Raw genomic sequence first — 18,856 nt, 5'->3', positions numbered from 1 at the left:
TTATTTATGCAAAAAAAATTATAATAAATCTGGATTAAATATTCACAAAATTTACAAGAAGTGTTCAAACTATTCCAAAACTACATAACACTAAAATTAATTACTGTCAATATCATATGAATCTATTTGACAATATGGACTCAACAAGACTGCAAATGGCTTGGACAATCTCACTACTTCACTTTCCTAATGGCTGCATTTCTGTCTCGATTCATATCATGAAATAGAATTCAGGAAGCAAATTCAACTCTAAAGTGGTCTACCTCTGGCTACAGTTTAAAAGAATATTATTTTAATCAACTCTGTTAATTTAGTAGAGTAAGAGAGTTATATAGTTTTAAACACAATTACCTGAGTCCAATTGTCCCATTCATACTTCCTCTTTTTTAATGTTTTGAGGCTAGATTATTTCAAGCTATTTCATTACATAAACAGCACAATCATAGCTGAAAACCAAAAATAAATTAGCAAATTAATACAAGACAGCAAGAGAAAACACAATTTTCAGAGTGAAAGATTTATACTGTTTTTTCGCTTGAAATGTCAATGTATGGCGGTTCAATTTCACAATCTTTTTTCTCGAGAGGTGCCCCCCGGTATATACCCTCATTCTGGAAATCACATACCCCTAAAAACAAAAAACAAAGCAAAATATAAGAAAGAATAAATTTAATAAATGAATACACCCAAAGGATCACAAACTACACCTTATTTTGTACAAAAATACACCCAAATATTAAAACACAAAACAGAATCAACTTACAACAAATTTATTTAGCTTCATTCTTGGTTCAGAGGGACACGTCTTGTAATATGGGTCAAGGATATAAAATTTTTTCTTTCTAACATCTGCCACCCATAACCACAAATGCTCCGAATAGCAAACATGTGCAAATATCTGAAGCATGTCCACATTGAACAATGTTTCAGTTTAATTGGTACATAACCAAATAATTATGGTAAGAAGTTTTAGAAACGAAAACTTACATATGGATGTGATGCTATTTTTTTCAGGTCCAAAAAGGGTATGAACATTTTGTAGTCTTCAATCATAAATGACTTTTTTTTTTATTTTGGCTGTAAGAACTCCCCACCTGCATGATTACCAATAGCCATGTTCTGCGGCATTTGTGAAACCCCAAAAGAAATATTTAATACACCCAAAAGAATACAAAAATACACCCAAATTTGATTACAATACACTTTACCATAATATTAGGCGGGAGATAGTAAATTTCTTCTTCAAATCTTTTAATATTTTGTTGGTTCATGATCAGGCACATAGCATTGATAATCTAGAAAAATAAAATACTCAAATTAATTACATCAATCAACATTGCAGTCACATATCATAATATAATCATTAATCTTATTCTAATATTACCTCAACTTCAATATATGTACTAGCTTTTAGAGACGCAAAGTGGACTTTTGACATTAGCAATGGTTGTTGGACATTGAGGGTGCACACTGGATCATACTCATTAGTTGTTCCATCCCCGTATGTCGTTACTCGTGTGGCCCATATGTAGCACTTTTCTTTCATTTCGCCTGACATTAGGTTGCTCCTTGCAGGAGTTTCAAACTTTTCAAAAATTTGGCCAGCAGGCTGCTTTTCGATCGGGGCACTTTTACCCTCTGCAAAATCCAATGCTACCTTTACCCCGCTGTTTGCAATTTTCTCCACCAGCTCCTCTAATTCTTTGATTAGTATTGGCGTCTCAGGACATTTTCCCTTCTGAGATCCTGGTTGCCCTCTTGGGTCAGTGTTTCTTCTTGACTTAAATAAGTGAAGCCAAGGTTGAATAATGGCATCGGAAATTCTTTAGGTACGTAGGATGTTGTGCGGGCCATCATCATCAGTGCAGTAGTGGCTTCAGGGGCTGGATTACTGCGTGTTAACATATAATATACTATAAGAATAAGAATAGACGAATGATATCAAAAGAGGGTTATATTGTGCTGAATTTACACTTTAGATGGAGCTGGTGACACCGTGGGTGTGCTTTCATCAAGTTTATGGGGTTGTGGAGTGCTGCAGGGTCAGAGAAAACAAATCAAATTATAAAAAATTAGTTACAACTCAATCCTATAGATATACACCCAAATAAGAAAACAATACACCCAAATAATACCCAAATACACCCGAATATTATTTCTAACCTCTTAGTTGTTTCTTCACTAATTTTTTCGCTCTAGAACTTGGGGGGGATGGTTCAATTTATGGCACAGGGCTTGGTGTTGTTGTCTGGGACAGAGGCATGCATACTTGAATCGGAACTCTAAACAAGACAAAAATAAAAAGTTAAGAAACTCCCTTAAAATAGATGATCAGAAGGTCGAAAATTAGTTGTAAAACTCACATATCAAGTGGTTCAAATTCTGAATGTGTCTCCATCCGAACAACAATCATCTTCTGTTGAGTTGGGTCACTGACCAATTCTTCTTTCAGACTCAACCTATAATCTACCCAAATAATATCAAAATACACCTGAAACATTGAAAAGAAACACAGGCTCTGTTTTTTGAGAACTTACGTAATTGCATATTTTTCTTTTTTTCCTGCATTTTTTTTCTTGAATAAAACATTAAAGAGCTTTTTTTCTAAAAAAAAAATATATACAGAATTAGAAGCAGAAGGTAAAAAAAGAATTAAGCAACCGAATTCGCAGGTTTGTTTACACTGCTTTAATCTGTTTGTCCTTGAAACAAAGGATCACTCTCGCTTCCTAAGTTAACCTCCGGCATTCTAAGCATAGAATAAACATAATTAAGTAAAAATACTATTTAGTTAAATCAGGATATCAAAATTCTATCAAATAAAGAATCTTACGTGTCGGATGAGTCATAGTGATGTTCTGTTGATTGCAGCCTAGCTCCCTTCATCCTGGGAAACCAAAAACAATAATTAGTAACCAAAACACCTTAAAATCGGTAATATACACCCAAATATAACAAACCCCTGTGCATCAGCCTTTTCATTGGTCTTCTTCTTTTTTGATTCTCTTAAGAATTCTTCTAGTACTTCAGTTTTAATATCAGTTCTGACAGTACATGAAAAAGAACATGTTAACAAATATAATTTTCATGATAAAGGGTAAAATAGGTTTACAAAGTATCTTACCCATCATAGGATTGAATATGTTCTTCAGAAGATGAATCCTCAATAATGTGCTTTCTCTTTTTGGATTGCATCCTGGAAATCAAAAAATTATGAATCAGACAAACACAACAAAATTGATGATAAAATACTCTCAAAAGCAATGCATACTTTTTGTGGGGAGTTTGAATTGTTTTCTTTGATTTTTGTTTTCTAATTGGCGATGATTCTTCACTTCTGAAATAAAATGAGAAACACTCTGTTAATACATCAAATTTTGAAAATAAACAGAAAAAAAGCGATGATAATTTCATAATCTTACTCATCATTGGATTCACTTTCACTTTCTGAAGTGGAATCCTCCAAAATCTGCTTTCTTTTTTTATTCCATTATGGAAGGCAAACAATCATTAGTAAAAAACACCCTAAAAGTGACAAAATACACCCAAAAATATTACTTACTTTTTGGCCATTCTGGTGGGTTGTTTCCTTCTTGGTTTCTTTGAGTCTTCTTCAGACTTGGACTCAGAGGAAAAATCAAGTTCACTTTCTGATGGATCACTCTCGGATGAACTTGCTTTCTTCTTTTTTGTTTTTTTTTTTGTTTTTTTCTTTCTTTTATTTTTCTTTCAATTCCTTCAACTTTTTTTTGTTTCCACCTTCTTGACGATGCCCTGAAACAGTAGAAATTTTGTTTACACCATCTAAATAATTAAAATACACCTAAATTAAAGAAGGCATTCTATTCAGTTGCCATATGACCATCTATCTCCGCTCTCTATTCCAGTGGCTAACCCAGAGAGGTCCAGGGTTTGCTTCTCCCTTCTTGTCTGCGTGTTTTGATAGATGGAAATACACTATCATCAAGACATAGAGGCAGCCGTCAATCGATTTTTTCTTTTTCAGACGGTAATTGGTTATGCCTTTGATGATGAAATTGAGCATATGGCCGCCCCAGTTGCCCTCCATTATTTTGTCCATCTGAAAAATTGGAGCTAGGTGCACAGGAGATACTTTTTTTTATCGTAGTTGGCAACAAGAACGCCATCTGAATATAGAGGATGAAAATCCTCTTAAACATCAGGCGATCGTGGTCGTTGTCAACACCGATATTCATTATCTCATCAATTAGATTCTTTAATGTCTTCCCTTGGAACCTTCTAAAAATCAGTTTGTTCTCCTCAGAAAGTTCCTTATAACTCACTTTATCGGGAAACAGATCTCCTATAAAAAAAAATAATTTACACTCCAAATCACTTAAAATACACCCAAATATCACTCATATATACACCTAAATTTTTTACTTGATTACATGGTATCAAAATAAGATATTACAAAGAATATATTACAGAAAATGCAAGTATAGAGGTTTTCTTTAATCAGTTACTTGATGCATTGAAGCCAAGGATAGTCCCTATTGTTTTGGGTTTGACTTTAAACTAACCATAACTTGTGTCCAGATTGTTTTTGTCCAAATTAAAGGAGTTAGCCAACTCCTTTAACAGTTTGTATGGTACATTCATTGGCGGGATGTGCATGAGGCCACCAAATCCTAATTCGCGAATGATGGCTTTCTTTGGCTTGCTCATTATTTCAAACTTTTCACTCAGTAGTCTCGTGGCACATTTCAAGTCTTTGGTTTGCTGTAAACAAAGCAAAATGAGAGTCATTTAAATAACCTATATTTACATTAGGAATAATTAAATTGTTCTAAGATTTTTTTCTATAAGGAATAAGAAATACTGTCAATAGATAAAAATACGGGGCAAGTAACAGACACATACACCCAAATACCAGCCACGTACACCCAAAATCCAGCCTCATACACCCAAATCCAGTCTTATACACATTTATTATTTTTTTATTACACGAATTTAAATGAGTTCAAAATGATATTCAAGTCAACCAAACATGCGTACATTGAGACTACAAGGTCAAGCACAAGTACAACAGCTCCAGTTACACTTCAATACTAGCTCTTGGTTGTCATTTTTATTGTAAGAAATAAAAAATACTGTCAATAGATAAAAATACCAGGCAAGTAACAGACACATACACCCAAATACCAGCTACGTACACCCGAATTCCAACCTCATACACCCAAATTCAGTCCTATACACATTTATTATTTTTTTATTACACAAAATTAAATGAGTTCAAAATGATATTCAAGTCAACCAAACATGCATATCACAACAGCACCAGTTACACTTCAATACTCTTAATATATATATCAGTTCCATACACCTCTATTTTTTTTGGATTCCATGACATTATATTAGTTCAGAATGATATTTAAGTTCAAAATGCCACTAGAAGCACCAGTCAAATTGGAATTCCGAGATATACACCCAAAAAATCGGCCATATACACCCAAAAATGATTTCACTTGAAATACAATACAGAGTTTATATCTATACAAACTCGCTTAAAAAACATACAAACATGCACAAAAATAGATGAAAACACACGTTAAACCATTCACTCGAAGTACGTAAAATAGCGTAAATGACTTGAACAGTTTCATCAAAACAGTAATATCAAATCTAAACCAAGAATAGTGAAACAGAGAGAGAAATACGACGATATAATGCTTCGTATTCGAAATTAGAAACAGAAATATGAAAAACCTAATAGAATAGTCAAACAGTACCTTGAATAATGTTTTTCTTTCTTTTTGGTGTTTTTTGATGGAGATTTAGAAGTTTTCTTGTTGATTTCGTCAACTTTTGGCGAGGAGTTTGACAGTTTCTTCAGAGTGGGTGTTGGTTTCAAATGTGGCTTGAATCTCGAGGGTTCTGGTTTTGATTGACGAAGAAGAAGAAGAGTCGTTCATAATGAGCGCGCTTTGGAAATGGTTCACTAACGTGCGTGTCTTTACGCTCGAGTGGGGGGAGTAAAAGGCGCATGTGTTTTGTTGGGCTTGGTCCAACTTGTAGGACTTGTAAGCCAAAAAGGCTTGTATGTGTAGTATGACTGTTGGTAAAATAACTTTTAAAATTTAAAAATACTATAATAGACATAAATGTAAGCATTAACTTTGAAAATTAGTTAACATATGAGGTTATATTAGACTTTTAAATTTTAAAAAGCACAAGTCAACTTTAAAAAAGTTCTATCTTAGGTGCTTTCAAAAGTATCCCAATATTTTAAAAACTGCAAGTACAAGCATAGTATTTTTTATTTACCAAACACAAAATAAAAAACTTAAACTTTTAAAAAGTACAAACATCTCTTTGAAAAGCCCTACCAAACCAAGGCTTAATAGCCTATAATACATATGATAACTTCCATATTTGTTGGGTGTACTTTTTAATAAGGGTGTTCGCGGTGCGGTTTGGTTCGGTTTTAAGGGAAAAAGTCATCCGATCCGAACGCTTAATTTATGTGCGGTGCGGTTTGGATTGGATGAAATTTTTTTGGAAATCCGATCCGATCCGATTACAAGCGATTTGGATCGGTTTGGATTTGCGGTTTTTTAAATAAAAAAATTAAATACATATAACAAGTCTTAACATCAAATTTTAAATAATCAACAATGACATAACAAGTCTTAACAATATCTTATAAAACTAACGATAACATAACAATAGAAATAAAATTATAGGTTAGTTAAAATAAATAAATAAATAACATTTTCAACATAAAATATTTATTAAATAATAATAATACATGAATAATAGAAAAATGTATAACAAATTAAACATGTTATAAGTATAATTGTAAATATAATAATAAAATAATAATATTATAACACATTATGCGGTTTGGATTGAATTGGATCGGTTATGAAAAGTAGATCCGAAATCCGATCCAATCCAGCGATTTGCAAAAAATAGAATCCAATCAAATCCGAATTAGTGCGATTTTAATCGATTTTCGATTTGAATCGAATTGAATGAGCGGTTTAATTTAGATCGATTTGAATTTGAACACTCCTACTTTTTAATATGTGAATGAGAGCAATTAAGTGCCGGCTAATCAAACACTAAAGAGAATGAGGGACATAGTGGGGATTTCCTACTTTTTAATATGTGAATGAGAGCAATTAAGTGCCGGCTAATCAATCACTAAAGAGAATGAGGGGGCATAGTGGGGATTTCAATTTTTAATTTTTAATTTTTTTAATTTATCNNAAATTAAGAAAAAGCATAGAAGAAAAAAAAAATGCAATGTGTTTTTTTTCTTTCTCTATCTAAAAAAATATGTCGTTTGAATGTTAATATGTCTTTTAAAGTTTTAGCTAAATACTCTATTAATGGAGATAAATGAAAAATTTAACTTGAATTAGATTTTAAAATTTGAAAGTCTAATATAAGTTAATTAAACCCTAAACCCTAAACCCTAAACCCTAAACCAAAATTTGAGGAGCTAATTTAAAGCGGAACTCAAATTTCAGGAACCATTTAAAATATTAATTCAACAATTTTATAATATAATGAACACTCTTTTTTCTATATTTTAGTTAAAACTCTGTTCTATCTCCGCTAATAGCAAAGAGACAATTACCGGTGGAGGGCTGTCGTTGCTGATCTTACCTTTGCAGTGATAGCCCTCCTCTTTTCTAAGTCCCCATGTTCTCTTCTTTTTTCTTTCTCTTTCTCTAATCTCTATCCTTCGTCCCCTCTTCTGCCTTCCTTCCTTTTTCTTATTCTATGTCTTTTTGATATTTTCTACTTCTATTTTGATGATTCTCATCCATTTCTTCTTCTTGTTCTTCTTCTTTTTTCCATTTCTCTCCATTTCTCTTTTTCTTTTCCTTTCTTTTAATTTCTGTTTCTGTTTTCAATCTCTTTTTAAGATATAAATTTTAATAACTATCCAGTGGTTAATATTTTTATTTTATAGTAGCTCTTGTTACAGATATTTTGGTTGTGGCACTACAGGATTTCTAGATCTATGTTGCAGCATATTTGTGTAAATTTAGAAATAAAAGAGACTCATATTTATTTTTGTTCTATTTTTTACAATTCTTTATAATTGAATATTACACCTTCTCTCAGTTTATATAAAAAAATATTTATTTTTCTTTTTATTTGTAAAATTAATGTGTTTTCTATTATTTGTAATTTTCGTTTGGCTATTTTGATGAATAAAAATTTATTATTCTCTCAAAAAAATTGTATAACATAAAGTACATGTTATCTAAACTTAAATTCTTATTATTTTCAATTTACAAAAAATATGTAAACTTTATGGAGTTATTATATACTTATATTTATGTGTTAAATATATTTAAATATGTCCAAATATGAATAAGTTATCTAATTTTGTTTACATTAAATCACATAAACAAATTGAATGGCTTCCAATTTTACACGAAATCTAAACAGCTTATATGCATATCTTGTTTGCATATATCTATGTAAACCGAATCAATTGGATTCGAATTAGCATGAAGCATGATAAATCGAAATGATTAGTTTCGATTTAGTAAGAAAACTCTTTGATGCCAAAGTACCCATAGTAAATAGAAATAATTGAATTTAATTTATAGTCCATAGTAAATTAAATCAACAGCAAAATAAGCCCATGATAAATCGAATGTAGTAGATTTGATTTAGCCTTGATGTACCTATATATACAATTCGAATTCACTTATTTTGAATTACAATTCACAATTTCGGAAAGAGAGAAAAATTTGGCCACAACACCACAATATTCTTAACTGCGGACACAGAAAACAACCCGAATCGTATTTACTGGTTGGACGGAGTTATTCATATCGCTGGTAGCATTAGTGAAGAGGTTAGTGAGTAAAATTTATTTTGTTCGAGAGAGATTAGAAATGTTGGCAATATTAATTCGCTTAGAGTACTTGATTATAAACGTTAGTTACAAATGTTAGCTAGAGTAGGAATTTAGTAGTTTATTAGAGTTTTAAAACTACAAATGTTACTTAGAATAGTAATTATAAATGTTAGTTAGAGAAGCGATTAGATGTTTTGTTAGAGTACGTAAGTTATAAATGTTAGAATGATTAGTGAGTAGAAGTTTAAGTAGAAATTATTTTAAATTAAAAGTGTATGTGATAATAGTGATTTATAATTGAGAAATATTTTACTCTTCGTGTTAGGTGATTTTAGATATAGGGGAATTCGAATTTTTTGAATATGATTAATATATTGTAGAATTATAGTATTGGATATTTGTATTTTTTTCAAAAGGACATGCATAATTTTGTTAACTATTATGGTTTTTTGAAAATTTTTCTATCATTATGTTGCCACCCGATGTATTATTCGTATGAGAAGACAACATGGTATGCCTCTGGACGATAGGATCATACCGTACTTGCAGATGGTCGGGCTATACCATCTTGCGAGTTAGGCCTCCTGATCAATGGTGAGTATATGTCAGTGGATGTCTTACAGACTTTGATAAATACATTGAAGGTGGCTGACCAGCATGGACTTTGTTCAAAGAGCTACTTGGTGTTTTACCTCCTACAAACTATATCGACAAGTTCACTGTGAAGTGCATTTGGATGTATGATACATTCAGTGAGCTTTCTCAAGACGCAGATGAGGATACAGTGAGGAGGTATACGATGGCGTACATCATTCGACTCAGCTATTTGGGAACAAGTCTGGTACATGTCTTCACATCCAGTGACTACCGTACGTAGCTCAGCTAGAGGACATGGCAGATATAGCTGGAGTTCTACTGCTCTTGCGTGGTTATTTCGATGCATGTGTCGTGTGGCTAACAGGTGCATCGTCAAATTGGCGGGTCCACTGCAGCTCCTTCAGTCATAGATCTTCTGGCGTTTTTTTGGTTTCAGGCCTCATAGCTTTGATGCATTTCATTGGTTGTTGGCATCGAGGTACGTATGTTTAAATATGTTATGTTGATTAAATATGTTTTACGTATATGGCTGTTGTTGAACTAATGTATCGCATTGCAAGTGGTCAGGATGTCAGCTAACATTGAGCGAGAAGGGGTCTAAAATGGCGCATTGGAGGCTGAGGATAATAGATTTAGTACAGGCTGATGATGTCAATCTTACTGTATTTTTATTGTGTACTCAGTTAGTCCAATTTTTAATGTAGAGTTATGACCTTTTTAAATCATGTCCCTTTAACAATTCACATGGATGCCTTATGGTACACCAAATGTTGTTCATATAGTGCATCCTGAGATCCCCGGCATATGAGGTTATGGTGGGTGGTTACAACATTGATCTATTTTGTGGTTATTAAGTGACATCAAGTGGATACTGGATAGGGTGCTACCACAGCAAGGTGGAGTACAACATCGACCTCGTGTAGTACTGGATATAGATTTCTGGATGTCAAAAGATGGCAGGGGTGGTAATCGGTGATTTTCTAGTACGTTACAGACCTGGCATCTCCGTTAGACTCACAGGGCCGATCATGTGCTACGGTTTGATGTCATTCGAAACCTAGGATCGTCATAGTTGTACCTGGAGTTGTGATATGAGCATGGGCAGAGGTTTTGTCGCTTGAGCTCTTCCTCGGTGACCCCAAAGCAATTTCCATCCCAGCTGAGGTGACACAAAGAGGTCCAAGACAGGAACCTCAAATGGATCAGGTGCCTGATGTTCTGGATAGGCGTCATGTTGAGCAGAGATAATAAGTCAGTACATGAGCGAGTGAGCATGAGCGGAGGGGTCAAGCCGCTAGATAAGCTACGGGCGAGGTTGACATGGAGGGAGAGGTGGTGGTAAATGTAGAGGTCGACGTGGAGGTGGATTAGTTGGTGGTGATGGTGGATGTGGAGGTGATGGAGCATATAGTTTAAGGTTTGGGGGTGATTATTTTGTTAGAGGTTCTAGTAATTATACGGGTATGCATGAGAGCCAAATATACATGAGTCCGAGTGGAGCTGTTTATGGAGGAGGGACTCGAGGCGCACTTATGAGGGCCACGCTTCTTGGATGAGATATGCATGATGCTATAGGAGGATAATCCGTAACATGGTAGATTTGAGCTTTTCGGATTCCAATCACACCTTTCAACTGAACGAGCCTTTGTCTGGGCCGTTTTCTAACATATTTGCATTGGGTGGGACCTTCACCTCTGCAGTTGTTGCAGACCCCCTGTCACCTCTTGGCCCTGCTAGGTCACCAGAGCGCACTAGAGAGCAGATGGAGACAGATGGTGACATAGATGAGGATGAGATACCACTAGCCTAGAGAGCATAATGGATCAGGTGTCGCAGACGATGCTTTACAGTATCCCACCTCTTTTGATTATGTAGTTTGCACATGGATGTTGTTGTTGTACTTAGTATTTCTTATATGGACTATGTTTTATTTTGTAATATGAGTAATGTATTATGCCATAAAGAGTATTTTGTTGTTCTTTGTTAGTATTTCATGATAACTAAAAATAAAGCTAACACTATATGAGAAAACACAATAATATTAATAATAATAGGTTTTGAGAAAAACAACACAACTTACACAATAAAACATAATACAACGAAATTAAGAATAGGCAACACAATAAAGAAAACACTAAGCATTGCTAGTAGAAGCAGAATCCATGGTGACTCTTCCCTATGGGCAACTCCGCCTAGTGTGGCCAGGCTATTTGCATAGTCTACATCGCTTTGGTCTATTCGGATCCACCTCATCCATGCTAGTGCGAATTCTAGTAGTCTTAGGACGACATTTAGATGCACGTCTCTTACTGGGATTAGGGATGAACGTGGGAGCATCATATAGTGGCCAGAAATTTTCTGGGATTAGAGGATTGAATCCTATCCTGTAGACATTAAACACTGTGTTGAGGCAATATACCTCATGGACATAGGTTCTCCAACTTAGGCGAGAATATGCACAGTACGCCATTGCATGGCAATATGGGTAATGAAGTGCCTGAAAGTACTCGCAATCGCATGTCCAATCTCTTAATGAGACTCTATAAATACCAAATGAGAAGTTACTTATCGGAGCAGTCTCGGCCATGTTAAACTCAGAATTATCTCTATCATACAAGGTCATTGTGAAACACCTTGATGCCTTCAGATTTGCCTCTATTTCTTTCATTAGTGACTGACTGAATTGCTGCCCTATTCCCAACTAGGGGTGTTCAAAACCGATCCGGACCGAAAAAACCGATCAACCGAATCGAAAAAACCAAAAACCGAATAAACCGAAAACCGAAAAAACCGATCAGCGCGAACCGGCGAACCCATCAGCGACGTCCAGCTCCTCCCAATAGCGCAACCCGTCGAACGCAGCCCCTCTCAGCAGCACCGGACCAGCCACCCAGCAGTGCCGGACCAGCCCCTTCCAGCACCGAACACCAGAAATAGAGCCTCCAGGTCAGGTATTAATTTGAATAATTTCTATTCTATGTATTATGTATTTGTTGCTGATTGTTGTTGATTGTTCATTTATTTGTTGCTAATTGTTGTATTTGTTTATGCTGTTTATTGTATTTTGGGATTTTAGCTTTTGAATGTGTATTATTTCTGATTGTTAGGGTTCTAGGTTCTGATTGTGGTGTTTTTAGGAGGCGTTCTTGAGGCACACTAGTCCAATCAGTAGATGTTGCTTCTCTGCTTCCGGGAACAATATTGCTAGTGCTTCTCTAGATGGAATTGTTAGGTAAGCTTGAAGACAAACATATCAAGATTATTACTCGAAAAAATGGAGCAGTCTTGATAATTTCAGTTTTAATTGTACCCATTTGCCATAGAGTATTTTAATAAATAATATGGACATGATTCATCAACTCCGGTATCTAGAAATGCAACCACATATTGTGGCACAGAAATTGTCTCTTGACTGGGAATGTAAATCTGACCGCTTGGTATGTGAATTGCTTTTATGCTCTCTCTAATACATATGGTTTTGCAGTGTATTGGACATAAAGTGCAGCCCTGTGGAACCTATTTTTGTATCTGTAGCAGCATCTGGAGGGTATTTATCAAATTTTATATCATTTTTTGGTTGACATATTGATTTTTTTGTTTGGTCATTTGATATTCTATTGTAACAGTATTTTACTCCAATTTAGTTTCGATATGTACATTTGCTGGGTTGTTTATACTGAAATTGCTGTTCATACTGAATTACTGAAACTGCTTCTGGGTTGTTCATACTGAATTACTGAAATTGCTGTTCTGTTTGCTGTTCATACTGAAATTGTTGTTTTGTTTGTTGTTATAACTGCTTCTGGTTTATTATTATTATTATTAGTTATTTTGAAAAAATAAAAACTTAATTTTGAACTGATTTAGTATGATTTATTACTTTTGTTTCCAATTCTATATATATGAGGAATTGGTTTGTTAGCAGCAGGACAAAGTAGCACAATTACAGGAACATATGCAGGACAATTCATAACTGAAGGGTTTTTGAAGCTAAATATAAAGAAATGGTTAAGATCATTGATTACTAGAAGTGGTGCTATTGTTCCAACAATAATAGCTGCTATAGTTTTTAATACATCAAAGAGTTCATTGGATGCTATGAATGAATGGCTCAATGTGGTTCAGTCAATTCAAATTCCTTTTGCACTCATTCCACTTCTTACATTGGTGTCTAAAGAAGAGGTCATGGGTACTTTTAGAATAGGCCTTATTGTAGAGGAAAGCTTTGTTTGCATTCTAACTTTTGTAGAATTGATTTTGATGTATACTGATTATGTTTGGTAATTCGTCTAAAAGTGATTTCTTCTTTCCAAAAAATAAATGATTCTAAATATATCATGTTATGACTTTGTGAAGTAGTATAGTAGTATTTTTTTTAATTGATTGAAAAAACCGAACAAACCGAACCAAACCAAACCGATTTTAATTGGTTTGGTTTGGTTCGGATGGTTTCGATAAAAAAACCGAACCAAACCAAACCGCAGTTTAATTAGACGATCGGATCGGATGACTTTTCACTCAAAAACCGAACCAAACCGCACCGCGAACACTCCTATTCCCAACTGTGCCTCAGCCTCCCTTCCCTTGCGAACAAAGAACTCTGCCAATCTCCCATAAGTGGACTTCACCAAGGAACAAACTGGAAGGTTCCTGACACCTTTGATCGAGTACAGAATTAACACACTCAGATATATTTGTCGTCAAATGGCCGAATCTACGATCCTTGTCCTGATGCTGAGTCCATTTATCATACTCTATCCTGTTGGCCTAGTCACACATTGCCGGATCTTCAAATCAGAGGATGTCAAACCAAGAATCAGACTCAACCTCAGTATTCGCGTAAGCAACATTGACTAGAAACCTCCTTGCATCCTTTCCCTTGAAACTCAGCACAAAATTCGCTGCAACGTGCCTAACACATAATACACGATAAGCAATAGGAGGAAGCCATCCATTATTAGAAGCTTTCAAGGCGGCCTTGATTCCATTGTGCCTATTTGATATCACAAGAATGCCGGACTGATGAGTCATGTGCTGCCGTAGGTGAGACAAAAAAAAACGACTAGGACTCCACATTTTCGCCCTCCATAAGGGCGAAGGCAATAACAATGATATTAGAATTTCCATCCCGAGCAATTGCAACTAGCAATATTCCCCATATTTACCATACAAATGGGTATCATCAATACTAACTAGTGGTTTACAATACATGAATGCCTCGAAATACGGAAAAAATGACTAAAAAAGTCAATGAAAATACGCTGATGACTCGTCAACTCGGCCTCCAAGTTGGGTGAAAATACTATGCACACCTAATACCCATCTTGGCAACTCATTGTAGGCATATTTCCAATCCCCATAAATCTGCGCAATGACCTTTTGCTTAACCAACCAAACCTTCCTATAAGTCGGCCTAAATCTAAAATGTGTCTCTGTTACATTCTGTAGTACCTTGATGGACACAGCTGCATCAACTATGATCATAGGAAGGATGAAAGAAGATATCACATGATAATCAAGCTTCTTGTGATCACCAGAGATTGATGTGGCCAGACATGTATGAGGTCAGTTATACCATCTTACCTCCCAAATACCTTTTCGCTAGCAAAGAGTGATCCGAATCAACCATTGGCAACTGTTTCCAAACTCCTTACACTTTCTATAGTACTTGACATGATCCGATTCCAGCACTCTGTACTCAACCCCATGGCGGATGCTATAAGTCTTCACATATAAGACGACTTTCTCTTTATTCTGAAACTTCTGACCAACTTGAAACTCAGCTAGACCTGCTGTATCTTGTGAATCTCTGACCTCAAATCCAGATTCTACATCCAGAAACCCATGATGTCTAATGGCCTCCAAGTATAAAGTCGAAAAGTGCGGGAGTACTGCTGAGTTCCTGAGCTCGATGCTCTACCATCCCCAACAAGAATTATCCTCCATATATCATCATTGTTATCCTCATCAATCATGGCAGGTTCCATATCATTGTCATCCTGCAGTACATATTCCACGGCATCTGGTTCTCCAACCTCCCAAGAAACCAGGATCATAACAAGAGTATCTGCCATCGCAATAGCAAGTTGGCCAAAAAATCGATTATTACATATTTCTCCATTGTCATCGCGGATTAGATCAGTTGCAAAGGATGGAGTTGCCACCAAAACTGTCGCAAATGCCATTACAGGCACAGATGAAGTCGCAACAACAAGGGTGAACTAAAGGCTGCTGCCATTGCTACTAATTGATTATTCTGATTCGATCTTCTTGAACTAGAGACCACATTTCCAAGCTTGGCCAATGGTTCATGGGTTCTCACCTCGAAAAACTTATGACGACAATGAAATAAAACTTGCAAATCATCGCTACTGTTTAATACAAAGGAGTAGTACTTTGCACCATTGCGAACAAGAGAAATCAAAATTCTATAAAATAACTTCTCTACCTATTTCATTCCATGGAGTCCCAATTTCTGGAGTATAGTATTCTGAAACTCAACAAAACTCGTAAAATATTTGATAAAGACACTCAATAGATTCTTATTAATAAATTTTATTCCCTCGCATTTTTTCTTAATCGTCCCTCTGTAGTGTACTAGAACTAAAAAAATATCTTCACTAGCCATTGTGAGTTTCACTCTAATGAACACTTCACGTTCTGATCCTATTTATATAACACATACTCATCAGTAAATCGAAGTAAATGAATTCGATTTAATCAACTGCATGCGTGTATTAGTAAATCAAATTAATTAGATTTGATTTACTTAGGTTTATCAAATGCAATAAATTGAAATAACTTGTTTCGATTTAAGTAACGTAATGCTCCTCCTCAGTAAATCGAATATAATGGATTTGATTTATATTAATTTGTTGTTACACTAGCTAATCCGAATTAGATGGATTCGATTTATATAAAATCACTGTAAATCGAATTAAATTGCTTTAATTTACATAGTTTTATTGTCAAAACGAGACATACATGTAAGAAGTTTGGATTTAGGACATTCGTGTAAAATCGAAAGTCATTCAGTTTGTTTGTGTGATTTATCCTTTTTTTTTTTACATATATTCTTGAAATAAGTTTAACAATACTTTTTTTATTAATAATTAATAAAAAATATTTAAATATTTTATTTAATTAAAAATAACCAATTTATATTTTATCATTAAATAAAATATCAACATACTAAAAAATAAAAATAAAACTAGATGTCTAAACTTTTTTAAATTAAGTCTCCAACCAAGTTTGTCGCGCACTTCTTTTTCTTTCTACGTATGTGTTGTTAGTTGTTGTTGTTACTACTTCTTCTTTCTCTTTCTCTTCCTCTTCTTCTTCCTCCTCTTTCGTTAACTTCTTCTTCTTCTGGACACTTCTTTCTTCAACGTGGTTGTCGTTGTCGCTATTACCGTCGTCGTTGTGGTAGCCACCACCGTCATCATCGTCGCTGCCACCATTGCCTCCTCATCCTCCTCCTCCTCCTTTTTTTCGTTGTTGTTGCCACCACGCCTTTCTTTTTCTTCCTTTCCATTCTCTTTCATTATCATCATCATGATTATCTTCTTCTTCTCCTCGTATATATGTTTAACAAAGATATTGAATACATAAATTTTGACATACAACACAAAAATTTTAGTACAAAACACAAAAAAAAATTGATACATAATACAGAAAATTTTCTATACTATATCAAATAAATATTTGTACTATATACTACTGTTTTTATGCTATAGCCATAAGTTTATAGATGAAAATCTTCTAAAATGAAGAAGTTAATAAAATAAAAAAAATAAATAAAATGAAGAGTTAATCACTCTTAAATTAAAATAATGTGATATACATTTTATAAAAATTACAAAATCAATAATAATTAATTCTTTACTTTATTATTTTACCAACTTTCTTACCTTAAAAAATCCAAATTCTAAGTTTAATTATGTGTCATTGCAAACTTTAAAATTTATGTGCTAACAAAACACAAAAATAAAAAATCACATGATGGACACGCACATTTTTATTTTTGCTAAATGATGAGCGGATAATTTACGGGGATTGTTTGAGTTTGGACAACTGACGGTTCATCTTGTTGCTCAGATTAGGTAATTTTCTTTTTGTTTTGTTTTCAAATTTTTCAAAAATATTTCTAAAATTTTCTCATCTGTTTTCGAAAAAAAATTAAAAATGTTTTCAAAAATTTTCTTCAGAATTTTTAAGAATGAATTCTAGTGTTTCATGAAGCATGTGAAGCCTGGCTGGCTGTAAAGCCATGTCTAAATTCTTTTGGACTGAGGCTTCCAAAAGATCAGTTCATGAAATTGGATGAGGAATCAACTGTTACATGTCTGAATCTACATGCTGAAGCTTGGCTGGCCATTGGCCATGTCTAGTGTTTTGGATTGGAGCTTTCATTGAAAGCTTGGCTGGCTAGTGAGCCATGTCTAATTCCTGGACTGAAGCTTTAGACTAACATGGCAAGATTCCTGGAATTCATATTAAAAATTTTGGAATCCTTATTTTTCTTTTTCATATAATTTTCGAAAAATATAAAATAAAAATCCAAAAAAAAAAAATTTAGAAAATCAAAAAAAAAAAATCAAAAATATTTTCTGTTTCTTGTTTGAGTCTTGAGTCACATTATAAGTTTGGTGTCACTTGCATATGCATCTTGCATTTTTCGAAAATTCATGCATTCATAGTGTTCTTCATGATATTCAAGTTGTTCTTGGTAAGTCTTCTTGTTTGATCTTGATGATTTTTTTGTTTTGTGTCTTTTCATGTTTATCATATGCATTTTTGAATTCTTAGTGTCTAAGCATTAAAGAATTCTAAGTTTGGTGTCTTGCATGTTTTCTTTGCATTAAAAATTTTTCAAAATTGTGTCTTGATGTTCATCATGACATTCATAGTGTTCTTGGTGTTCATCTTGACATTCATGGCATTCTTGCATACATTCATGTTTTGATCTAAAAATTTCATGCATTGCATATTTTTCATGTTTTCATAAAAATTCAAAAAATCAAAAAAATATCTTTCCCTTTTTCTCTCGTCAAATTCGAAAATTTAGAACCCAAAAGGAGAGTGCAAGGCCATTGACATAAGCGCCATGGCCGAACCTCTGAGGAGAGGAGAGGACGTGAATCCCAAGGAGGAGGACCTCCTGGGACGTCCAGTGATCAATAAGGAGCTTCCCTCTGAGGAACCAAAGGACTCTGAGGCTCATCTAGAGACCATAGAGATTCCATTGAACCTCCTTATGCCCTTCATGAGCTCTGATGAAGATCCCTCTTCTGAAGAGAATGAGGATGTTACAGAAGAGCAAACTGTCAAGTTTCTTGGTGCAATCATGAAGCTAAATGCCAAATTATTTGGCATTGATACTTGGGAAGTTGAACCTCCCTTGTTCAT

Source organism: Arachis ipaensis, chromosome B09 (genome assembly GCF_000816755.2).
Source record: "Arachis ipaensis cultivar K30076 chromosome B09, Araip1.1, whole genome shotgun sequence".
NCBI classification, from domain to species: domain Eukaryota; kingdom Viridiplantae; phylum Streptophyta; class Magnoliopsida; order Fabales; family Fabaceae; genus Arachis; species Arachis ipaensis.
This window is presented reverse-complemented; position numbering follows the sequence as displayed.